The sequence below is a fragment of the Triturus cristatus genome, chromosome 6, assembly GCF_964204655.1.
Source record: "Triturus cristatus chromosome 6, aTriCri1.1, whole genome shotgun sequence".
Lineage (NCBI taxonomy): Eukaryota > Metazoa > Chordata > Amphibia > Caudata > Salamandridae > Triturus > Triturus cristatus.
In genome coordinates, this window is record NC_140589.1 from 423,174,897 (window position 1) to 423,201,558 (window position 26,662).

The 26,662-nt window shown below is 45.4% G+C and overlaps 1 protein-coding gene across 4 annotated transcripts in view; it reads left to right on the forward strand.

Annotated features, from left to right (window-relative positions):
- Positions 1–26,662, forward strand: part of MCPH1 (microcephalin 1) — a 1,335,298-nt gene that overhangs the window by 530,246 nt on the left and 778,390 nt on the right. The window lies entirely within an intron of this gene.

Consider the following 26,662-nt stretch of genomic DNA (forward strand, 5'->3'; position numbering starts at 1 on the left):
TTGACATTTGAAATTCATCTACTTGCATACCTTTATGGATATATTCACTTAAATGACTTTTACTTACATTTACATTTCTTCATAGGCATTTAATCAGAGCCTTGAACATTCTGTACGAAAGCTAAAGTTCACAGCACAAAATGTTGATGTTATTTATTGTTTGCTTGGCGACAGCTCTTTCTGGATAGAATCAATAATGACTGCTTGACTGGAACTTTGTCATGGCAGCATGGATGAAGTTTATTATATAAACAACATCACTCTGTTGTTTAGTTAGAGGAGTGTTGGACCTGGCCCTTTTTGCAGGGTTATCCCCAAACCTTTTGCCTTCCTACTGTATTTGCTGACTTTGTTTTAGCTAGTTATAGGACTCTGGGCACTTTACCACTGCTGACCAATGCTAAAGTGCAAGTGCTTACTGTCTAAATTGTATTGGTGATTGGTTTATTCATGATTGGCATATTTGATTTACTATTATGTCCCTAGTAAAGTGCACCATGTGTACTCCGGGCCTGTAAATCAAATGCTACTAGTGGGCCTGCAGCACTGATTGTGCCACCCACATGAGTTGCCCTGCAAACATGTCTCAGGCCTTCCACAGCAGTGTCTGTGTGCGCAGTTTAAACTGCCATTTCAACCTGGCAAGTGCACCCACTTGCCAAGCCCAAACCTTACTTTGTATTACATGTAAGGCACACCTAAGGTAGCCCCTAGGTAGCCCCTTGTGCAGGGTGCATTGTATTTAAAAGGTAGGACATGTACTGTTGTGTCTTATATGTGCTGGTAGTGAAATACTGCTAATTTCTTTTTTCACTACAACAAGGTCTATCTTTCCTATAGGCTAGCATTGGAGTTGCCGTGTAACATCTTAGAAGTGTATTTGCCAATTGGGAGCTGATAGAAAATTGGAGCTTGGTGTCTCTGGACCAGGGGTCGCCAACCGGTCGATCGCGAGCTACCGGTAGCTCGCAGGTGCCCTCTCAGTAGCTCGCGATCTGACTTCCACTTTAGTAGCCTATCATTGTCATTTTGTTTGTTTTTTAGGTCTTTTGTTGACGCTTCTCTCCCGCCGTAGGAAGCACCTGCTATTTGAGCCAATCTGGGGCGGGGTGAAGTGGTGATGTCAGCCAGCGCATGGGCAGTGTTTGCTGCCCTCGGAGAACCATTATGCGCGCCTTTTGCTGCATGTCTCCCTTCTATGATCCTGTGCACTTTTGAGGCCGGAGCGGCAGCCTTGAAGGCATAATTGGATCTTCATGCTGCAATACAGGAGATGAAGTGTCAGCCACCTTAAGCAGAACCAGGCAGACAGCAGGTATGTGGGCAAGAGGCGCTTCATTTTTTTTTCAATAGATGCCTGTGCATACCGTTATTCAAGGCATCTAAAATAAATAAAATATGAGCAGTACCTCGGACAAGTAAATGTGGACAGAATTCCTTCCAAATGGCTTTGGCTGTTGAAATTATGTAGCTCTTTTTGAGGTAAATTGTTCATTTTTAGCTCTGCTTTGCCGCCTTATTCTTAGGGTGATAAGACTGAGCATACTATCTCCCCATGCGACTTTCCACAAAGAGAAACGGAAAATCCAGATTCCTCTCGGGCTCGAGATCACGGGGTGCCTTTTCGCAGTCTGTCCTACTCCTGACACGAGACGGGGCTTTTCTGAAAGTGTCTTGTCAGCATCTTTCATTTTGCCGGGCGTGGGACCCCCTCGCTATATTTTATTTATTATACCCTTCATTATTGTTTATTAATTTCCCAAGCCGAAAGCTCAGATCTGCTGCTTGGTGGCTCTTTGCTACCAGATAAAGAAAACTTTCCTTATGAAACCAATCCGAGCACGAGGGAAAGGCCAGCTTGCTGTGATTCCTGAACAGCAGCTGAGGAGCAAACAGCGAGTCCGCGGCTGTCTTCACGGCATTCCTACCTTGGGATGCAATTTGTGGGGTCTGTGAGCTGAGGGGAGAAGAGAGCCCCAGTCGTTGGCAGTTCTGCCTCCCCTGGCTTTCATTGGGCAGGCAGCGCCTCTCTGCTGGGATGCAGCAGCCTCTGGGTCTGGCTGGGCTCACTCCTCCCTCCCACCTCCTTCCTCGGCCACATGGGAGAGCGAGCCTGTCAGTTAGCACAGGGAGAGAGGGGCTGGGGCAGGAGATGTCACCACCAGTGAGAGACCACATCACCACCTACTGCTGTGAACAAGGCATAGAAAGGCGGCAGAAGCAGATGAGGGGAACCAGGGCTTGTCAATTTTACAGCATTAACACATGGCTGCGGGGTTCTAGTGCTCAAAGATTCCCTCCGCAACTTTAGGTTCTTGCCGCTGGCATGGCGTGCTAGAAATAATTCATTTTCAGAATCCGAGCATGGAAACTGATGATTTGTTGGGTCATTCAGAAACATTTCTACCCACACTGTGCACCGTGTGCATGGCGCCCATTGATACAGATGAAATATGTACAGTGTGCTGTGTAACATTCAGATCACTTTCCGATCTCTGCTGGGTCGCGCTGGTACATTCTTAGAGTAACTATGCACGTTACAAATTGGTATCATCATCTCTCGTGTGCATGTTCCTACCCAACCTTCCCCAGTATATCCTGGTTCCTGTAATCCAGTCCTGACCGGGCCCCTCGGACCCCGCCGTTCTGTTCTGTTGTGTGTCCTGCGCTGTTATTTTGAGGGCCTCCTGCTACTATAAAAATCCTGTTTGTAAAACACAAAACCGATTCTTCCACCTCGCCTCCAGCTTATCAAATTCACATAAAGTACATTTAAATCTAGTTTTTGCATCACTCACCCATGCATGGTTTACGTAGGCTCCCAGGTGTAAATTGCTTCTGTCTTAACATATGCCTGGAATATACATTTTATGTGAATCTGGCACTTAAGGTCACCTGAAGCAGTGTGTATTTCTTTGAATCTTGTATCAAACCTTCTAAGGTAGTTATAAACGTGTTTTGGTGCCATGCCCATTCAGTCTTTGGCCTTTCTGCTAAGGTAGCTTTCATTTACTGAGGCAAACACTTGCCTATTGGTTACTAGAAACCCTAGATACCAATTCATTTCACACAGGTTTTCCAAACGTTTAGAGAAGAGAATAAATAAACGTAGCCTTTTTTTTTTTTTTATGATTCAAACTCCTTGTATCCCTGTCCTGCACTATTGGTCCACCCAGTCCCTATGTTCTTTTTTTCTATTAACTGATAAGTATCACAATTGGTCTTTGGCACATTATTACACACTGATCCGGAATGGTTATGGAGCAGTTTATTATCAGATGATGTGGAGTGGATTGAAGATTTTCTGCATCCCAAGTTCATAGTTATATTTTAGTGACCATTTTATTGCTCAAGAACCAACTTTTATAATCAAGCTGGTGAGTTGGTTGAAAACATTTTACCAAATGAAATTTAAATATGATTTAAAGTAAAATGTGATTCTGCGCCCAGGACCAGACATCCTTAAAGCAATATAATATATTTATTTGCAGCAATGTACACTGTTTCTGTCCATTTATTATTTGATGGGCGGAAAGTGGAGCTATGAGAGTTCAAGACAAATGCACCTCGTTTCGAATAGGAAGCATTTCATACAGCTGTATGTTCAGGACTCTGGTGAGTGTCCTGTGATCCACTGACCATGATTTGAAGATTAAGAGGCATTTTTAGAAGTAATAGCTTTTAATCGTGAAATAATCATGGACTCCCACCATCCTTGATGACAATTCTATGATAATGAACTTAGTGGTAAGTCATGTGAACCATACATGTGGAATAGGTTATTATTACATGGAACACATTTATGGTCTGTTAGGAGAGAATTTGTACAGTGCAAACCCTGAACTCATGCATTTCAAGGTCTAGTCATGTGATAAAGTAGAAAAAGTAGGTATGATGTAATAAAATATTTGTATTGCAGCATTTGTTACTTTATACTGCTTACTACCCTGCAAGCCAATCCATGTGTAGGGTTTGTGGAGGGAAAGGTGTTGTCTTTATTTTGTGAGCCTATGTGGGAAGTGTTCCATGTTGTGCATGATGACCACCGAGGTTCGAATACCGAGTTATGGAAGTACTAGTTTGGTGGATGAAAAGATGTGAGAGACAGATGTGCAGGTTATGGTTTTTAGTATGATTGCAGCTTTGAACAGCACTGCACGTCCGTATGATTTCTTATGGTTGTAGTCTTCTTAGCTGGTTATGGCAGAGGTCAGGAGTATGCAGTTTGTTGAAGAGGAAAGCCAGGATTTATACCGGGCTCTCTGGTTTCATATTGTGCATTACAGACACTAAATGGGTATCTGTTTATCCCTCGTAAATGAAGCTGCGCGTGAAGAGACTTTGGGAACGATTCACAAGTTGCTTGGCCTTTAGTAGCTCACAATCATTTTCACGGATCAGAAGTAGCTCTCACTGCAGAAAAGGTTGGAGACCCCTGCTCTGGACTCACAGTTTAAACATACATCTTTTAGTGAAGTTGGTTTTAAAACTGGAGGTCTGAAAAGTCCAATTTTAGAAAGGTGGGATTTTCTTACTTTCTCCACTCTGTGCCTCTGCCTGTCTCTGAATACACGTTTGGGTTAAGATGACAGTTGAGGTGTTGTTCATTCATTGTAGACAGTCACGCAAAGGGAGCTGAGGATTGCCCTGCATATCCTGATGACCCATCAACGGGCAGATGGGCCTTCCTGAGCCAGAGTGGTGGGAGGAGTTGACACCGACACTTGAATAGTGCTATGCCTGTCCTCACACAAAGAAGTCTCCACCCCCTGTAGTGTGTCGGGAGACAGGGCAAGAAAGGGCAGGTCTTGTGCACTACAGCGACCTTTCTTTGAAGTCTCCCTACTTTTAATGCTGAAATGGATATAAGTACTGGAGCTGTGACACCATATACTCAGAACACTTCTGGATTGAGGACATTCTGCCAGGAAGAAGAGGTGGATAAGCTGTCAGGAGGGACTAACGCTTTGCTGTGTGCTTTGCTTTGTTGGCTTGCTGCTTCTGTCCCGGGAGTGAAAGGACTAGACTTTGCTTTCTGCTTACTGCTGCCAGGGTTCTTCAAGGGCTTGAGCTGAGCTTGCCTCCTGTTAAGTCGCAGGGCCATCAAAGACTTCACCTGCAGGTGCCTGGGCTCTTCTGCTGAGAGTCCTGACTTGCCAAGTGGTGCAAAATACAGCTCCTGGGCCTGTGGAAGGGAAATCTGGTGATCTTGAGGAGAAAATCCATGCATCGACTCCCAGCTTCTGTCCAAATCGACGCCGTACTATAAAGATCAGCGCATTGCCCCTTCCTTTCCCAAAGTGTGATTCCCACTTGCCCCTTCGACCACGGCCTTTACCACAGGCCCCAGTGTGCCGTCGCAGCACGTCAAAAGCACGATTTAGATAGGGACTTTATCTTTACGTGATTATGACGTGTGTTTGGTATATTGAATCTTGTGCACCAGGAGGAACTGTATCAATCTGAGCGAGACCCCACTGGTCGCGGTTTTATTTGAGGTGAATGTCAGAATAGGTCAGAAAGTGTTACTCTGGACCATTTCTGGTATGTATGAATACTTTAATTTCTTTAGATGTTAGTTGTTGAAATTGCTGTTATTTTTTTGCGCATAAATTGCTGACAGAATATATTTGTAAAAAATTGATAAGGAGGGTGAGCTGCTGTAATGAGTGAGAATACACATGTATTTGGCTTAACCAATAGCAGAACGTCACTGAGAAAGAAGGTGCATTGATGTTCCCACGCTGCGGCACATTTAATTTTAGAATCATTGAAAATCTGAGGAGAGTGCTATACAAAATTAAACTGCCTTCTAGACCCGCACAGTACGAAGCACTTAATGTTTGGGAGCAAGCAGCTCAGGAAAGGCAGAATGAAAATTTTCAGGGAAGAGCTAGAAAGCCGGTGCATACTTATGCTAGATGGGATGCAGAACAAAAGATTGGGAGAGCCAATGTGATAAAAGGAGATAGATTGTCCCCGGCATTAACATGCAAAGAGAAGAAGAAAAAGGGGAAAAAGACAGAACATACAGAGAATGAGGATGAGGCCTGTCATAGGGATTATAGTGTTCTTTGGAACACATTATTGTCGACCCGTCTACCCCCATACAATGGAGCTTAGCAGCAAGGAATGAGTGGTGCAGGTGTCAATGGAACATCAGGAATAGCTACGCACCAGTAAATACAAGTTCTAATGTGATAGGAGGGAATACAGGGATCAGTACCCCCATTAACCCGATTGCTTTGAATGCCCCAGATACACTTACTATTTCTGAACTCGTATTCATGTATAAAGCTGTTACCAAGCATGCTGGACAGGTTTATGAAAGGTTGTCCGAATTGGCTCAGAAATACAAAATTGATTTGAATAGGACCAAGACATTGCTGAAAAGTTGTAAATGTAAATTGATACTTGTATAGCGCACTACTCACCCGCAAGGGTCTCAAGGCGCTTGTACGAATACCGCTGTGGAACCCATCCTGGCTTTCCCTGTGAGGCGTCCACTCCTGGGCACCCCCAAGGTGGAGGCCAGGCATCCTTAGCGTTGTGGGGGCCGTTGTGGAGATTAAGCAAGCTATTGCCCAGAGTTGCAGAGTGGGACTCCATGATTGGAATGGCACCGAGGCGAGAATTATCAGGTCAGTGGAATTTTTGATCCCAAGACCCGCCGAGGCGGGGAATTGAACCCTGGTCCCGGGCTAGACCTCTGCATCAGGGTCTGCCGCTCTAATCATTGAGCCACACTTCTCCACAAAGTTTCTGTATGTGTTTTCATGATGAGGAATTCATTAGCATCAGGATACCAGGAATGAAATGACAAATTAAGGAATTAATTGGCCATATCCGAAAATTGGGTGAACTAGGTAGATGGGAAGGCATATGGGCAAAAAAGAAAGAACAAAACCAACCAAGGGTAGAACTACCTCCGTCTATAGAAGATAAAGAGGGTGCGTCTAATTTTCCACTGAGAGACGTGCCCATTGGAGGTTATGTCTATGTGCCTTGGAGTAGGAGTGATCTTAAGTCATTCACAAATGATTTCCCGAAATTTAGAGAGAAGCCAGCTGAGTGGTACAAACAGGTTGATCGGGTTGTGAAAATATCTAAGGTTTTATGGGCAGATTTGAATACCTTGTTTGACATTGTAGTTCCGGGGGTTCAGAATATTGGATTTGTGCAACCGCAATCTAATAATCCCATTCAGACACAGCATGTATAGAGGCAAAGGATGCAAAACATTTAGGTTCCCCAAGCCCGGGGTAATGTAATTTCCACAAGCCCCAATGCCACAGCTGAATGCAAATGCTTCCAAATTTAATCTGAATCAGGTCTCCAATGCAAACAACACTTTTGTAAATCAAAGTATGTCTCAGTAGTACCCTATTATACAAGCAGATGAGGATTACAGTTCATACCTGTTGCAATGACGGTGCCTGAGTGGGTAGGAGGATTGCGTGCTTGGCGCAACCTTAGCGGTAGACCACAGTGGTCCATTCGTGGATGGTGAGGTGAATGGCCACCACTTATCATTCTTGATTGATGCTGGTGCTGCCTGCTCTACTGTGAGAACAGCAGAGTTTCCTAACCTACCCCTCTCAGAAAAAAAGAATCCAAGTTGTAGGAGTTACCAATAAACAAATGACTAGCTCTGTTACTGAAGCAGTACCTGTTAAAATAGGCTCTTTTAAGTAGAATTCCTGGATTGTGGTGTGTGATACAAGTCCTATAAATCTGCTTGGAGGCAACCTTTTGTGCAAGCTAAATTGTTCCATTTACTGTACACTGAAGGGCATTGAGGTTCAAACTCATCATGAAGGTGCTGTCTTCAAACTTGTAAATCAGACGTCATACTGTACCCTGTGTTACCAAGCAATGGTCTGCCACCAGAACTGAGAGAGACAGTGGTACCTGAATTCTTAGACTTTTCAGGAAAAGACATAGGTCTCATTAAAGGTGTTGAACCTATCAGTATAACAGTGAAACCTAATGCTGAGTATCCAAGAATCCTGTACTATAATCTGACCCCTGAAACCATTTCTGTGATTACTCCTGTGATTGACTCAATGAATCAGCAAGGCATACTGAAAGAGATTATGGGTAATCCATGGAACTCACCCATTGTGGGTTTGCAGAAGCCTAATGACAAATATTGCACAGTGTAGGAGCTGAGGAAGATCAACTCCATAGTAGTCACTTGTTGTCTTGTGGTACTGAATCCAGCTGTGATTATTTTTCAAATTCCATGTGAGGCCAAGTGGTTCACTGACATACTGTTGCATGAGGACAGTAAGTTCCGCTTCGCATTTTGGTTCGGCAGCCATGTTTTGGTGTGGTGCGAGTTCCACAAGGGTAAACGGAGAGTCTGTCCATCTTTAACCAGACCCTTAAAAAGAATCTCGAGTCCCTGGTAATGCCCTATTTCTCAGTCTTTATTCAGTACATTTACGACCCATTGGTAGAATCAAATACACAGGAAGCTTGCAGACAAGATATTATTGCCTTGCTGAACCACTTAACTGAGAATGGACATAAAGTATCCGTGACTAAGTTATAGTATTGTAAGAAAGAAGTTCTGCATCTTGGACATCACTTTGAGAAAGGAAAAAAATGAATCCGCCAACCACTTTGAAAGAAGTCAGGATGCTCTTGGGAATGGTGGGCCACTGTCGACAGTGGATCCCCAACTTTTCACTAATGGCCAAGCCTTTGCAGAGGCTGACACACAAGGATGTTTGAGATCCAGTACCATGGGATGACATTTGAACGCATACCTTATCAGAGCTGAGAGACAGTCTCTGTAATGCCCCAGCATTGGGAATGCCTGATTACAATAAATGTTTTACTTTGTTTTGCAGTGAGAAGGAGTACTAACTCAGATGCACGGAAATGCTCACAGACCCGTTGCATATTTTTCAGCTATACTTGACACAGTAGCTGCTGCTTTGCATGGCTGTCTCAAAGCTGTGCTCTCAACAGGTGTCAGCGTTGAACAGTTTGAGAACATTGTTATGGGTCATCCTTTAACAGTTTTTGTCCCCCATTCTGTGTAAATATTGTTAACACATACCAAGACCCAACACCTTACCAATAGCTGTCTGACAAAGTATGAGCAAGCCATATTTGCTGTAGACGAAATTACCCTCAAGAAATGCACTACTTTAAATCCCACTAACCTAATTCCTACTCCTGGGCGTGATGTTGGTGAAGGTGAGCATGACTGTCTCGATGTTACTGAACTATGCACCAAGACCTGACATACAAGATGTGTCACTACTGGACTCAGATTATGTAATGTTTGTTGATAGTTCCTGTTTATGAGACCTTGAAGGAAGCCTGAGAGCTGCTTATGCACTTTGTACTGTCTCGGGTGTGGTCAAAGCCTGCTGGCTTTGAGTAGTGTTTTCTGCACAAGTGGCGGAATTGATTGCTCTTATTGAGCTACTGTGGTTTAGACAAACTGAAAGTGACCATTTTCACTGACAGTCAGTATGGCATTGGTGTGGTCTATGATAGTTATGGCCACAACAAACTTCTTTAGGTGTCCGATGCGGAATGGTAAAAGTGTGCATAACTTGGTGAAGGAACTACAGCTACTTGCCCAGATTATTGTTTTAGAAGACTGGCTTAGTATATGGTGCACACTTATGTAAGTGAAGCACCATACGCTAATCCAGACAAACCTCATGGTGATTTTAGTGGTCCTAGACAACCATAAAAAGCTCTCTAAGTGGTCGCTGTGGAGAGCAGCCTTCAGGCTTAGTCCAGAAGGAGTGTTAAGCAGCTTGTTTTACCAGATCTAATCATATAGTGTAGGTTAAATGAAAAAAAGCACACACTGTAGTGCCAAGTGGAAACACAGCCGCGTAATCAATAGAAGTCAACAGGAAAGTCGCAGTTGCAAATTTGAAGAAGAAGGACCCTTCCCAGTGGACCCTGAAGAAACCCAGTGGAAGACAGAAGGTTGGAGAGTCACCCCACCCATGTATACCACATAAACCAGGAAACCTACACCAGGGAAGCCGGGTGCATAGGTGCGAAGTGATGTCAGAAACCGCCGTAGACCACAATGGACAATTTCAGAAAAGATGCCCCTGGTGAAGATTCCGGTGGAATCCAAGGGTGGATTCTTGAAGAGAAGGATTGCAAGCAGAGGGGAGAGAGTCTGTGCCGTTGGATGTGACCAGGAGGCACGGAAGAGCAGTGACCACCGATGACGGAAGTTGCAGGAATGATGATGGTGACCTTGTCGCTGTAGCTGTTGGGACCAGGTGACGCTAAGTAAGACCAGTAGCCATTCACGATCTGTCTCACGTTGGAAGTCGAGAACCAGAGGGTCCATGTTTGGTGGAGGCACCACCAAGTCTTGGCAGCAGCAACATACATGGAAAACGATGAAGGAGCAATGTTGGGATCAGCAAGGTCCTAGGGACTCACCAAGTGCAGGAGATTCAGAGCAGGCCCGAGCAAGCAGGGGAGCCCCTTAAAGCAAGAGAAGACCCTCGAAACGACCCTAATGTGATGGCTTGATTTGCCATTAGAGGGGGGATTGGAGCAGCGTCATAAGTACGCAATATGTTTGTGCACTTAGCACTAAATACTTGTATGTTCTAACATTATTAATGTAAAGTGTTGCACTTGAATTCAGTACTGAAGTGCATTCACTCTTGAACTAGGACTCATGTACACTGTGTGCCTTAACTTTATTAAAATAAAAGCTAGTCTTTAGAAATTTGATGGACCATCCTCACACTATTAAAATGTGTCAGTCAGTCAGTCAAATTCCTTTATTCGATAAATCAATATCATAAAAGACATTTATACAATCATAAACAACCACAATTAATTTCATAGTTAAAAAAGTCTTAATATATAAAAAGTTCATATTATACTTGTCATGAACTATATGACCCAATCTAACACAAACATAAATAAATATAATCTAAAAACCACTACCATAAAATTATGCATCAAGGACATCTTAAAATGCAAGAAATATTCTAATTAAAGCCACTTAAATCCAGCGGTGAGATATTTATTATTTTTTTTCTAACACGAATAGCAGCAACCATAAAACTAGCAACATGAAACATTATTTGTGGAGAATTTAGTTGCTGTAGGTACACAAGTGCTGGCCTAACCTGTATAAATCCCGCCTCCCTCAGAATTGGGAACAAAAACTTCCTTCTACAATCATTATAAAAATTACAAAACATAAAAAAGTGAAGGGTATCCTTCACATTTACAGGGGTCAGCACAATCCATAGTACACCATGTTCGGAAAAAAACCCAGAGAAAAATGTATCAGGTTAAACCTAAATCTAATTAAAAGATACCGATGGTATGGGGCATTCACAATAGTCAAGTATGGCTCAGGGCCTGGACAGCTAACCAAGGCGTAATTAGCTCTTACTTTTGGTTTTTTCAGTTCTGTCTCCTCACGCTCTAAAGATAACAAAGCCAGTAGGGCATTTCTTATCAGTGCAAGGTCCTTTCTTGTTATAGTTTCAGGTGAGGAGAAAAGGGCCTCGCGCCCTATTTTTTGGAAACCAGATTTTATATAAGCCAGCCATGGGATTTTGTTGGCGTTATCCAATGTTAGGCAGTTTTTCAGTATTGTATGGTTTAGGGTAATTTCTTCATTCAACCAAATCTTTAGCCAATATACCAAAGGTGCAATTTTGATTTGATCAGTAACAAATCCAACCCCCACTTCTGTATGGATAGAAAAAGTGGGGGTGGACTGAGGAACAGAGAGAACATTTCTCAAAAACTTGTTCTCTATTAGCTGAATTTTGTTGTGGTTGGTATAACCCCATATTTGACAACCATACGTTGCAACGGCCAAACATTTTGCTTTGTAAACCTTTAAGAGAGCTTCAACTGGTCTGGCCCCCAACCTTTTGGTGAACCCCGGCCTAAGCCCTGAAACGGTCCTTGCAAACGCCACACTTCGGCTGTTGTTTTGTGCGCACCAAGTTCCCTTTTCATCAAAGACAACCCCCAAGTAGGGAAATGTGGATACCCTGCAAACCACTTCCCCACTACAGAAAAAGGTTTTAACCTTAGATTTCCGCTTTCCCCTCCCTGCGATCAGAACCTGGGATTTTTTTGCATTTATTTTTAAATCCAGGTTCTCCATAAAATTTCCAAAGGCATCCAACAACTTTTGTAGTCCTACCCCTGTACGAGCTAGGAGGACAGCATCGTCCGCGTAGAGGAGAACCGGTATGGCCAGTTCCCCTATACGTGGAATATCCAAAGAGACCTCTCCCAATTGGGATTCAAGAGCATTTATATATAATGTAAACAGCAGGGGTGCCAGAATGCATCCCTGTCTGACACCCCTTTCTGACCTAAAGTGTCTAGTGCATCGCCCCTCAGTATTAACTCTAATTTTAGCCGAGAGGTCCGAATGTAGATCTGCTAAAAAGTGTACAAGGGATACTTCAATTCCCATGTCTAAAAGAATATTCCAAAGCTTTGATCTATTTACAAGATCAAAAGCAGAGGAGAGGTCCATAAACCCCATATATAGGGACCCCTCCTTGGCCACCGTATACACACTGATTAAAAGATGCAAATTCAGACACTGATCGATAGTGCTCCGCTTTGGTCTAAAACCATATTGGGCATTAGATAGTATCCCTCTCTCCTCCAACCACTCACTCAGTCTATGCAGGACCACTCTAGCTAGTATTTTTACTGAGGAATCAATTAAAGAAATAGGTCTATAGCAAGAGGGATCCTGCCTAGCACCTTTTTTGAATACCGAGATAATAATTGAGGTGGCCCATGATGCTGGAAAACTATTTAGCCCAATCATATTAAAAACGTTAGTTAAAATTTTTGACCAAATATATGGGTCAGCTCTGAACAGATCCGCGGGGACCCCATCCGGTCCAGGAACTTTATTTTTTGACATTTCCCCTATAGCCTTTTCAACTTCAGAAACCTGAAAATTCAAGGGGGACAGGACATTTTTGGGCTGATTAAGTAAAACGCATTTACCATCTGTAGGGAGGCTGTATATCTTTTCAAAATGGGCTATCCAAACCTCATCCATAATATTACAGTCCAAGGGGTGATTTTCATCGTCGTTTGTAAACAGAGGCTGATTTACAGTTGCCCAAAATTTCCCACTGTCTTTCAATACTTCAGTTGACAAAAGTTTTGTCCAAGCTTCATCCCGCATCTCCTGTTTTCTTTCGGCTAGAGCCTGTTTGTATACTGACCTACAAGTGGCTATAAGTCCCCTATCCCTAGGGATGATCTTCAAAGCCTTCAAAAGGGCAGCATGGGACTATTAAAATGTGTTTGCATTAGAAACAAGAGAAATGTATGTAAATGCGTTCAATAATGTTTTCACATTGGAATTCATAATGTAGTTCTTAGTAACACTTGCATACTTGCATTCAAATTTACTTTATATTTACTTAGGGTGCGTCATGAATCTAATGCTGAATTTATGTACTTACATGTGTCATTCATTTGTCGTATGTGCACAAACAACACGTATTAATGTGCACCATTGAGTAAATGAATGTGTGTCCTCATGTAACGTAACTGGTGCTATGTAAAGCGCTCTGATACCTGATTGGATTTGGGTCAAGTTCGCACTATATAAAACTCTGCAAAAAAAAAAAAGATGCTTAACTTGACTTAACTAGGCCTGTATTTCTTTCTGCACAAATGCTTTTTTCCATTTCTGCTTGCGTGACTTTAGCTTGCAGGTACATTCACATGGTTTGTTTGTTTGAGAATAGATGTAACACTGTATTAGCGATAGGAATCCTGAGAAGAAGACATTGACAAAGAAGATGTAGGGCAAGAGCGTTAACTGCAGACTCTATTTAGTAATGTTGTGAGGAATTACAGGGGACCAAGGATGATGTCCTCTCAGGACCGGCCTGGGATAATCTGCTAATGTTGCAGTTCACTTTGTGCGAATGGAAAGGACAATGGAGCCCCTGATGGTGTGATCAATGGGTGTTACCTGGACGATTCTTTTGGTATTTACTAGTGTTCTCACAGGCTGATGTTGGCCACTTTTCCTTTGGACTTTGAGAGGTACAGACCTCTATACTTACCCCTTTGATTCTTTGCTGAGTGTGGCTTAGTCTAACACGTATTCCCCTATCCCTAGAAGACTGTTTACCGAGTTTCTGAAATGCTGACACCTTCCCACAACCTTCCTGCATACTTCCCAACTTTTTAAGATTCTTTTAGACTTAACCATCCTCACTAGTTTTAAACTCTAAATTAGATGACTTTAGATATTACTCATGTTTAAGAGAGAAGATAGAAGACTCTTCTCTGAGCATCAGAGTTTGCTGTTATTTCTTTGTATTACTGTACCTGATACAGACATCCTTCCTCAGATTCCTTACCTTTGAACTGTCAGGCATCTGTCAGGCAACTGTCAGGCATCAGGCTTGATCCAGAAGATTTTTGATAGCAGTACCCCTGTGTGCCGGTAGGTGACATTTGTCGACTCCGCATGACGTTGTAGGCGTCGGGTTTGTTGTTGTCTACATAGGTGCCACCCGACGCGCTGACATCTGTTCTTTTATTTCTGCTCCAGCCAATGCCGATCCGTCGAAGAGATCTACCCTTGTCATTTTTTGTCAACTCCTTTTGATGTGTAGGCATGACTAATATGAAGACCTTGGGGTTCAAGCCGTGCGGCGCCTGTCACTGCGCCATGTTGGTCACTGACCCCCCCACCTCGTGTGGCTCTGGTGCCTGGAGCGTGACCTCGACTTGAAGTCGTGCTCCAACTGCTGGGCCATAGCACCAAAGGCTTTGAGGGATCAGTCCCTAGAGCTGATTGCGGCCTGACGTACGTTGCCACGGAGGCCGCTTTGCCAATCTCGTTCCTGGTCTTGGTCGGGAGGAAGGTCCAAGCACTGCTCTGGTGAGTCCAAGTCCTCTTCCACAAAGTCGTCTGGATCAGGTAAGAGGCACCATAAGATACGCAAGAAGTCGAAGCATGCTTCAACTTCGGCCCGTCCGTCGCGTGACGAGATGGAGGAACCTCGGCAGTCGAGGCCCCACTTGCAGAGTGAGTGCCTGGGTCAGCTCAGTGTTTTTCTCCCTTTCCGGGAGTGACCTTCGCCCAGCTAAAAGAGTTCTATGAGGCCATGTGGGCCATATTTCGATGGCCAGATCCTGCTGGGGAGCCTTTGGGCCCCCAATTTCAGATGAAGGAGATCTCGTGGGTTCCGTGCCCCGGTACCACGGCCTCCTATCGGGCCCGTCCCCGGGTCCGGACTGGTGCTGGTTGCACCCCAAGGGCAACCTTTCCCAGAACTGCATCCGAAGCCCAGGTCCTCGGCGTCGCAAGCGCCCACTGACTGCACCTCCCCAATCGTCATTCCGAATGACATGGAGCCAGTAGGGCGGCCACTGACACCGAGGCCGGCGCCGACAGAGCCGTACGGCTCCATGCTGTTCAACCTGACCTATTCTGAAGGGTTAGGAATGGGTGATAAGGATTGGGAGGGGAAGCAGTATTCCTTTGAAATCCTGCAAACTCAAGAACTGGACTGGTATTAGGACCTGGGTGGTGCCAGCAGACTGGACACTTCCCCAGATTCTGGCATGCTGTCTCCCCTAGCCTGGCTACTGAGTAGGGGACTTCATTCTCAAAGGTGGTGCGTAGGGCTGCGCAGGTCCTGGACCTGCAGCTTCCTACGGTGGCAGTCAAGGCTTATGTCTTGATAGAGGTCCTGCAGCCTGGTATCTCCTATTCGGAACCCTTGCTACCTTTCAAAGAGGCCATGACGAATGTTTCTCTGAGCACCTGGTCCAAGCCCAGCACATGGGCTCCTGTGAACAGAATGACTGCCCGCCATCCCCCTGCACTGGGTGACCCAGCTTTCCTCACCACCCATCCCACCCTGCAACGCTTGGTGGCCGCAGCTTCTACTTCCAGTGGCGCGTTCCCTTCCGCACCCCCGGACAGAGAATCGAAAAGGCGCGAAAGCTTCAGAAAAAAGATCTTTTTTTCCACCAGCCTGGCATTGTGGTCAGTGAACTCTGCATGCCTTTTGGGCTGTTATTCCAATTCGAGATGGGATACAGTTGTGCAGGTGGTGCCCAGAGTCTTGGAGGAGGACCAGATTCTGCTCTCCCAAGCTGTTTCAGATGGCAGAGATGCAGCAAAGTTTGCCATCTGCTACGGTTTGAACACAACAGACTCACTAGGATGAATGATTTCCTGGAGGATGGCCATACGGCGCCATGCCTGGCTGAGGACACTTGGATTTTCAGGGAATGTCCAAGTTAATCTCATCGACATGCCCTTTGATGGCTCCCGTCTCTTCTGAGACAACGCTGATGCAGCCCTTGGATGTTTAAAGGACTCTCCCGGGCTACGGCCAAGTCCTTAGGCCTCACCATGTCATCCCGGTGTGTGTCTGCTTTTTGCTCCTTTTGTGCCTGTGGAAGGGGCTTCTAACAATAGCCAGATGTCGAGCCAAGCCACACTCCCCTCCTCCACTGCAAAACCTTCCTAGTCCGATCCCCCTGGATTATGCTCATCCAATTGGTGCCCAGATACGCCATCACCTCCACCACTTTCGGGACCACACCTCTGACAGGGGGGTGTTGCAAATAGTCCAAAGTAACTACTGCCTCCCCTTCGAGACTACCCCTCCATCCATGCCTCCAAGTTAAGATTGGCTGACAGAGGAACACCTTGCCCTGCTCCACGAGGAAGTCAAAACATTCTTGGCCAAGGGAACAATAGAGAGGATTCCCAGACCAGAAATAGGCTTTGGTTGTTACTCCAGCTATATTCTGGTTCCAAAGAAGGATGGAGGCCTTCGTCCTATCCTCGACCTCAGAGCCCTCAACTGCGTCCTCAAAAAGGAGAAGTTCAAGATGTTCACCCTAGCTCAGGTCCAGTCTGCCTTGGACCCAGGAGACTGGATGGTAACATTAGACTTGCAGGACGCCTATTTCCATATCACCTTCCTGCCCATCCTCGCTATCTGTGGTTTACAGTGGGTCACAAGCACTTTCAGTTTGCTGTGCTCCCCTGTTGGCCTCACCAGTGTCCATCGGGTGTTCACAGATGTGATCGGGGTGGTCGCAGCCCATCTGCGAAGATCAGGGGTTCTAGTCTTCCTGTAGGAAATTAGGATCTGCTTTCATGTTTACACTTACTTTTTGCTGGTGCTATTCTGTTTTCTGACTAGTCTGACTGGGATCCTGCTAATCAAGAACCCAGTCACTGTGCTTCCTCCCTAAATATTTCATGGGAAGTACTTTCGAACCTTCACAGTTGGCTACTGGTGTACCCTAGCAAGTCCCTAGTATATGGTACTGAGGTACCCAGGGTATAGGTACACCTGGGCTCTTCCATGGGCTGCAGCATATATTATTCCATTCATGAGAGACCACTCAACCGGTGACTACATGCCTGTCATTGCAGCCTGTATAAGTTGGTACCAGCACTTCTATTTGAGGTCACCTCACTTAAAACCTACAAATCACTCCTATGGCAGGCTCTTCAGTCCTGAGGGCAGGATGGTTAGTTACAAGTGTGAGGGTGCCCCTACATGAGCACAAGTGTGAGGGTGCCCCTGCATGAGCAGAGCCCTTCGACTTTCCAGGCTTTGTAAGTGTGGTCAGCCATTTAATACATATAGTGGGCATCAAGACAAATACGCATTGTCTAACTATATATTGGCTGCACTGAAAGCGATCATGTTTGGTATCAAACATGTTTGAATCTTACCCCAACACCGATTTCAGTGTTGGATGTAGGATTCCATGTACTGGGGGGGGGCTCCCTCTGTATTCCTGGTTACCAGCCTTTTAGGGTCTAACAGCAAGCTAGTGCTACTACAGACCACATACCCGATTCTGCCCTCTTGCTGCTGAGTTCGAGCAGGGGAAGGTAGAACAATAGGTTTCCTGTCACAGGGAGGCATGACCACTTCCCAGACAGGACTTAGTGTATTGGGCTGGGGTGGGGGTGCTTGCCAGCACCACCAGACTGCTTTGAAGGGCACATTGGGTGCCCTCCTTACATACTTCAGTTTGAGCCAGTTCAAGGAGCTGTTGGATTCAGCTCTGCCACGAAACTGGACAAAGGACATTGGGGTATCCTCCCCTCTGTCCAGCCCCTCCTCTGGGAGGGATCCTTTAATCGTCCCAACCCTTTCCCTAAGGATACATAAGGGCTTACCTGTGGGTGGCTCCTGATATTCGTTGTGGAACAAGATTCAAATCTAAAACCACTTCCACTTCAACCATCTTGGCACCTTGCACTTCTTTGTACTTCGCCTGAAACAAGACTGCATCAAGAAAGACTTGTGCTGCTCCTGGTCTCATCATCCTGGCAGTCTTCTGCATCACCTGTGCTTCATCCAGGTTCTTCTCGAAGCCTGTGGGCATCAAAGACACCCGAAATAATCTCCCTTGGAGTGAAGTAGTCACTCCCCTGTATCTGCAGGCACCGCAGCGAATCTAACCGGTCTGTTGCTCCTGACATCCCACAGACTCTGAGAGGCTCAGCAACACAGGTGGTGGTTCTGCAACTCCCTCGAGGCCTTCACTGTCTTCTCAGCAAGTTTGAGGCCAGTATCCCAAGTCGTAACAACTGGCACCGAACTCCTGGGCACCACCTCGACTTGCCGTTGCCAATGTTTGTTGACTCTGTCTTCCAGAGATCTTTGGGCTACAAGAAGCTCCAGATTCAAGCATCTCTTCCTGCCAAGATCTTCGTCCCTACCGCATCCTCTGAACCCTGGGCCTGCATCTTTGGTGAGTTGCTCAAGGTCCTCTTGCGACTCCTGTACCTTCGGCCTGTGGGTTCTCTTGAGGGTCTTCTTTGGCTTCAGTGGGCTTCCCTGCTTGCTCTGGGCCTGCTCTGACTCTCCTGCATTTAGTAAGTCCCCTGGACTTTGCTGGTCCCAACGCTACACCTTCTTCATTTACCACATCTGTTGCTGCTGCCAAGGCTTGTTGGTGCTCCCGCCGGACACCGACCCTCTAGTTCTCGACTTCCAACGTGGGACAGCTCGTGGACGGCTCCTGATCTTCCACAGTGTCACCTGGGCTTCATAGCTGCAGCTTCCGTGCCTCCTGGTCTCTTCTGAGTGGCATAGACTCTAGTCTATCCCCTCTGCTTGCAGGTACTCCTTTTCAAGAATCCACCCTTGGATTCAACCAGACTCTTTAGCCTTCTTCGCCAGCTGCATCTTTACTGAAGTCCTCCATTGTGGTCTACAGCAGTTTCTGTCATCACCTCACACCTTGGTACAGATATTCTGGTTCCTGGGGTATCCACGGGTGGAGTAACTCTCCAACCTTGCATCTTCCACTGGGTTTCTTCAGAGTCCATTGGAAAGGGTCCCTCTTCTTGAAAACTGCAACTGTGACTGTCCCATTGACTTGCATTGAGTATGTGGTGGCGTTTCCACTCTACACACAGCCTCCGTGAGGTTCCTGGGTACTTACCTTGGGTGGTTCCTTGTGTCCCCAGCTCTTCTGAGTCTTCTGGTTCAAGTCCCGACTTTGGTCGCAGTTTGCATTCCACTTCTTTAGTATATGGTTTGGTGTGCCCCTGGAGACCACTGTCTATTTGTGCTTACTTACCTGTTTATATTTGAAATATTGTGTGTATTGTGTTGATATCTCCGTGTATTAGATATACCAATGTGTTAGTGAATGTGTATAATAAATATAACTATTTTTATAGTTACACTCTGTGGTTCTTTTTTGTTTAATCTACACAATAAGATTAGTTATGGTAAGACAAGCTGCTTAACACTCCTTCTGTACTAAGCCTGAAGGGTTCTCTCCACAGCTACCTCTTAGAGAGCTTTCTATGGTTGTCTTAGACCACTAAAATCACAATAGGGTTGCCTGGATTAGTGCAGGGTGCTTCACTTAAATAAGTGTTTTTCATATACTAAGCCAGCCTCATAAACTTCCCCTATCTCGATGACTGGTTGTTGAAGGCGGGCTCATCCCAACGAGTCTTCTCCAACCTCCAGACTACGTTGAACCTCCTGCAATTGCTCGGGCTCACTATCAACCTGCCGAAGTCACACCAGACTCCCTCTCAGACGCTCCCTTTCATCAGAGCAATGGTGGACACGTAATTTCGGGCTTATCCTCCCGAGCGGCGAGTCCAGGATATTCAAGCTATGATACAGATGTTTCAGCCTCTATCCTGGATTTTGGTGAGGATGACTCTGAGGCTGTTGGGCCTCAAGGCCTCCTGCATCCTGCTAGTGGACCATGCCAGATGGCCCATGCGGGCTCTGCAGTGGAACCGGAAGTTCCAATGGGCACAGAATCGAGGAAATCTCACCGAACTGGTTCAGATATAACCTTCAGAGGTGGCTGACAAACTGCAATTGGGCCAGGGGCAGACCCTTCTCTCTTCCCTACCTAGATCTCACAGTAGTGACAGATGTGTCTCTTCTAGGATGGGACAGCCATCTGGAGATCAGAGGAGTCTGGTCTCTGGCAGAAGCCAGGATCCATATCAACCTATTGGAGCTTTGGGCGATCCGATTGACACTTAAAGCCTTCTTTCATCTATCAAGGAAAGGATAGTTCTGGTGTTCACAGACAACATTACCGTCATGTGCTACTGCATCAAACAGGGCGGTGTGGGGTCTTAGACCCTCTGTCAAGAGACCCTGAATCTCTGGACTTGGCTGGAACCACATGGCATTTCCCTGGTGGTTCTACATCTGGCCAGTTCTCTGAACGCCAGTGCAGACCAACTCAGCCGCCGGTGCCTTCTCAGTCTCCATTCGTAGGTGGCACAAGGACTCCAGCCATGGGGAGAGCCTTGGTTAGATCTGTTCGCCTCTGAAGAGAGCGCGCAATGTCAGCAGGTTTGCTCGTTGGAGTTTCCAAGTCAGTCCTCGCTCAACAATGCTTTTTATCACGAGTGGAGCTCAGGCTTCCTGTACGTCTTCCCACCCATACCACTCCCGCCCAGAGTACTCAAGAAGATCAGGAGCGACATGGCACAAATCATTCTTAAGGCTCCGGACTGGGTACGTAGAGTCTGGTATCCCGAGCATCTGGCAATGAGCATCGATCCTCCGATCAGGCTGCCCCTTCTGGAGGATCTTTTGTCGCAGCAGCAGGGGAGTGTCCTCCACCCGATCATGTTCCACTTGCTGCCTTCTTGCATAGAGATTGAGCGGCAACAGTTGACAGCCTTTGACCGTCCTCCCGAAGTCTGCAAAGTTATTCTGGCAGCCAGGCGTCCCTCCACAAAGTCGGTATACGCCTGCCGATGGAGCCAATTTTGTAAATATTATACAGAATGGTCTGTTGCCCCCTTGTATGCCTCTCTGGCAGATATTCTTCTGTTCATTCTTTCTCTAGCCCACCAGGGCTCTGCTCTGGGCACTCTGAAGGACTACCTGTCAGCCCTATCTGCTTTTCTCCGGCTACCAGATAAGTCATCATTCTTTAACTCTTCTCTTGTGCAGAGACTTCTGAAGGGGTTAACCCATTTGTTTCCCCCCTTCTCCTTTTATTATGCCTCACTGGGACCTTAATTTGGTCCTTACCTTCTTGATGTGGGCACCATTTGAGCTGCTGCACAATTGTCCCCCCCCGGCTGCTTACTATCAAAACAGCCTTTTTAGTGACAATAACAGCTGCCAGGAGGGTAAGCGAACTGCAGGCACCGTCATCCACGCCTCCTTACCTGACAGTCTTTCTGGACAAATAGTGCTCCGCACTAAGACCTTTTTCTGCCTATGGTGTTAACACTAGGACGATTTGTGACCCTGCCCACTTTCTATGCACCTCTGCATCCTTCCAAGGCAGAGGAGCGTCTCCACCATCTGGACCCAAAAAGAGCGTTATCGTTCTATCTTGATCAAACAAAAGAGTTCCGGGTGGATGACCAACTCTTTGTAAGGTACGTGGGAGCAAAGAAGGGGCATGCTGTCCAGAAGAAGACCATATCATGCTGGGTCATCCTCTGCATAAAACTATGTTACGCCTTAGCAAGGAAATTGCCTCCTGAAAACCTTGGGGCCCATTCCGCCAGGGCAAAGACAGCCACAATGGCCACCCAGCGTGGTGTTCCAATTGCTGATATCTGCCAAGCAGCCGCGTGGGCATGTTTGGCTGCTCTGGCTTGCAAGATTTCTTGGTTTAAAGCTATTCTCCATTCCCACCTCCGGGGAAGGTATTGCTTGGGTATCTGTTCAAAGGTAAGGAATCTGCGGCTAGATGTCTCTATCAGATGGACAAGTTACTTACCTTTGGTAACTACTTATCTAGTAGAGATATGATCTAGCCGCAGGTTCCTTTCCGACCCACCCATCCTCCCCGCTCTGCAGATTAGCTTTAGTGTCAAGGGCTGTTCCCATTCAGGTCCCAAGTGGCTTTTTTACACACCATGGTCAGTCAATTCACGGCTCTGCGCTTCTGGCGTGGAAAGTCGTGAAAAGTACTAATGTCAGCGTGCCAGGGTGGCACCTATATAGACGACGTGCACTGCCTGACGCCAACGAATCCGACGGCTACGACGTCACGTGGAGTCGACCAATGCCGCCTACCGGCGCACATGGGTACAACTATCAAACATCTTCTGGATCCAGCCTGACGCCCAGAAGTTAAAAAGTAAGGAATCTACAGCTAGATCGTGTCTCTACCAGATATGGCATCACTGAAGGTAAGTAACTTGTCCTACTGAATTTCTTGGAGATCCCATGCTGATGCGCCTGAACGTCTTTAGTAGGTCTGGCTAGCCAGTTGTCATTCTATACCTATACAGCATGGTATTCAGATTGAATACCATGCCACGCTAGCTTGTAATAAAATGTCTTGACTTTATTTACTGATTCTGGTCCTTATTGTGTAGCCAAATGGGTTACACTGGTAATTATATGTGTCTGACCAAGTTCTACCTCTCTTCACCTCTCAGTCGCAAAGAAAGACCCATTGGATAACCAACAGTAAGAGGGTTGGCCCAGGACTGGATCATCTGGTCCAGGTGTCTCCAACCAGTCGATCGCTAGCTACCAGTAGTTCTCAGAAACCTTCAAAGTAGCTCCCAGCCTTGAGTTCATTTTTTACTAAGAACTACAATAAACAAATGTTGTGCTTTCCTTTAAAAGTTAAGGAATGGCTAGGTTTATTTTACAATAGGATGAGGCTGCAGAGCCTGATAATAAGAAGTGCTTCACTCAGATTCATGACCCATGTTGTCACACTGGTTCAGAACTGAAACACTGAGGTATTTAACTCTTAAATTCTCAACTCAATATTGGAGCATGCGAACAAAATTATATTTCTGAATGCTTTTAAATGAGAGAAAATTAAAACTAAGAGGTAAATTAATTGTTAAGTTAAGCCTTCATTTTAATTTTCTCCCTTTTCAAAGTGTCATGTTTACAAACAGCAGGCATCTTGCTCCTAGTGGCTGGTAGGCACAGTGCCATATTTATAACTGACAAATACCGTAATTTTCTTTCAAATGGGAGACATTGAAATTGAAGAAAAGTGTTTCTATGAAACATTGTCTTAATGTTTTTCTCTACCTTAAATTAGGCCAAGTAAGTCCTAATGTTTTATGAAGCATGTTTATTCACTTTAAATTCCTCACATTTAAACAAATGACTGTGTTTTACTGTTAAGAGAAATCAAAGGGAGAACGAGGAAAAGACTGGGTAAGTCCTTTTCCCCAAATCACTAATCAATCAACATAAGGGACAGAACCACGAGGGGGATCCAAACCACTGCGGAACAGTACTGAGAGGGGTGAAACAAGAAAACAAATATTTTTTTTAAAAGAACCCTCACCCACCAACATAATTGGTGGCATGCTTCATCATTGGGTTCCCACCTGAGTTGCCGAGTGCAACCCAGGTGTGCTACGACACCTGATTACAGCAGAGCAGGTGGTTTTGGTGACAGGAGTGAATTTGAAGTGCAGAATAAAAATGCCTCCTTCTAGGATCCTCCGTCCAGGTAGAGCACCTTTATTCCTGATGTCCTAGGACAGGTTAAAAAGTAAGAAAGTGGATACTGTAAATACTAGATTGGTCTTTTATATCTAAACAGTGGTGTTCTACATGTTTCAGCCTGAACAAATGATTCAAAAAGGCTTTCTTCAGGACCAAACGGTGCAGTGTGGCCAAATTGAGTGGCCACGTGAAGTATCAGTGGTCGACATGTTTCAGCCCGATATAGGTCATTGGCTTACCAATCTTCTATATTGGTTATTGTTTGTATAGTACCTATAACTTCAATTCCCTATTGCAGGGCACCGTTTCCAGAGCGAGCACAAGTCGCACAAACCAGTATCACCAGCAGGTTATTTAAGCCTGTCGTTCCCCCGAGGAAGCCCGCAATATGGAATTTAAGTTATAGGTACTATACGACCAATAACTAATATAAAAGATTGGTAAGTCAATGACCTACCTTTCCAGGCTGCCAAATTAGCAACCTCACATAGCTACAGGTCCTGAAGAAAGCCCCCCGACTGGCTGGGCTCGAATGGGGCTGAAACATGTCGACCACTCGCATGGACAAATAAGTGCGTTAGATCAGTAACTTTATCTTCATACGCACCACTCTGATTTTGCCTTTCCATGTTTCCAACTGAATACATTTTTTGAGTTTGGAGATGCAGGCAATTTTAACTCACCTCACCTTAAGCACTATTTATCTCTGATCACTACTGTACTACCAGTTGGTCTACCTCCTTATGGAGGATAGCATACCAAAAAGACCCGATGATGATACTGTCACGTTAAAAATTAGACAGACAACCAAGATATGCCGCCCTACCACCTATGTACGTGAATGAGGGTTTTAAAGACAGCCAACATACCTGACCCTGGTTACACAGGTACAAGTGATCCATTCTCTTTTGATTATTGAACATTTCTTTAGAACATTTTCTGCACATTAAATTTCTCCCATTTATAAAAAACAAATAGGCGCATGTTTGTGTTGTACATGTAACGGTGCCACGTATGGCAAAAGATAGGTTCTGTGCCACAAGTATATACGATACAGGCTCTGTCACCCATACACATATAACCCATTCATTTGCACAAATGTTCATAAATCCCCACAGACCATGGCTCACTGACGCCCATGGCATCTCTATTCACTCATCAGAAGTAGCTCTCATTACAAAAAAGGTTGAAGACCCCTGAATTCTGGACAAAGGTTCCATATGCCCTTTGTCCGATGCCCAGTTAAGAAGAGTACTGTCTGTATGTTTGTGGGCCCTAGACCCACATGGTAATGTAAGTACGACACAGACACTACATATGTGGTTACCCAACTGGCCACGAGCCTGTGCACCCTGGTCTTTTATTAACAGGGTCACCTGACTACTGGCACCTGTGATAGGTAGGTGTGGGATGGGTGTCAATGCAGCCTCGGGGCGAGGGGCTACGTCATAATGTGTCCAGCAGAACACAACACACTATCCTTCTGTGTGCTAGGAACTGCCCCCTGTGTAACTCAAACTGTTCCTCTAATGTGTCAAAGGTCGCCAGCATCGAGCCCTTAATTTCAGGAGAGATTCTGCTGTGGTTGAGAACCCACAACTGCCTAGGTGGCAAGAAATGCCGACTGAAACATGATTTGCTGTGGGTAGACAAATGCTACAATCTTGCTGCACCAAGACTGTTAACTTTTTTTTCTGAGCACATGCTTAGAAAAAAGTGGCTCTATACTCTCGTAATCGATATAATGTGTATAAGTTATTAACATTTCATTTAACAACTCCCAGTGTCACCCTTGGGGCTTGAATACATGTCAGGCCCCCCTCTATTAACTGACACTCAGTGGTTAATTTGTGAAAAAATAAGTGACGGGGCTTTCATCAAGAGGCAGTTTCCACCAGTCCGTTTCTCCTGTTGGTGCCACCTAAAACAGAACCAACTACTTACCATGAAACCCTAAAGTGGGGAGAGGATGTGGCATAATGGCCAGAGCTGCCGACTTCATAGCCAGGGAACCAGATTTGAGCATCTGAGTCGGCTCAACATCCTGTGATTGTGGGTGAATCACTTAATTTCCCTATTCCTACCAAAAATGTATGTCCTTAACTGGTGGTCAAGCGCCGGTGTCGAAAATTGAGTGCCGATCACCGGAAACCACTGTCTCAAATCAAGCACTGCTGACATGACACTAAAGATGCGAGCGAAGGGGGACCATGTACGGAATGCCATTACAAGGAATACATTAACACCGAGGCATGTTTACCAGGCCTCACCCTTAGCGGAAATAAAACATCTGACTGTACCAAAATCAAAAAGAGAGAATATGAGAATTGATCCTGGACAAATGTACCAAAATCAAAAAGAAAGAATATGAGAATTCACCCTAGACAAACAGTGTAGTATGGCTTATAAGTCCATTATCGACATTTGCTAAGTTAGCATGAGCTTCGCTGCCATGAGGCTGCTTTTGTGCACAACACTGCATGCATATATTTTGCAAGACTGTTTGTGCCCCTTTTACATGAGAACTCAGAGTACATTCTCTGCTGTGCTTTGAGGTTTAGTCTGCACACGATGTTCAAGGTCGAACAACAATGCCCCTTGTTATTCTGTTCTGGTCAGTCCCTCGTACCTAGACATAGCATGCTACACATAGCTGTATTACTGGAAATCATGTACTTTAATATTGCAAGCGC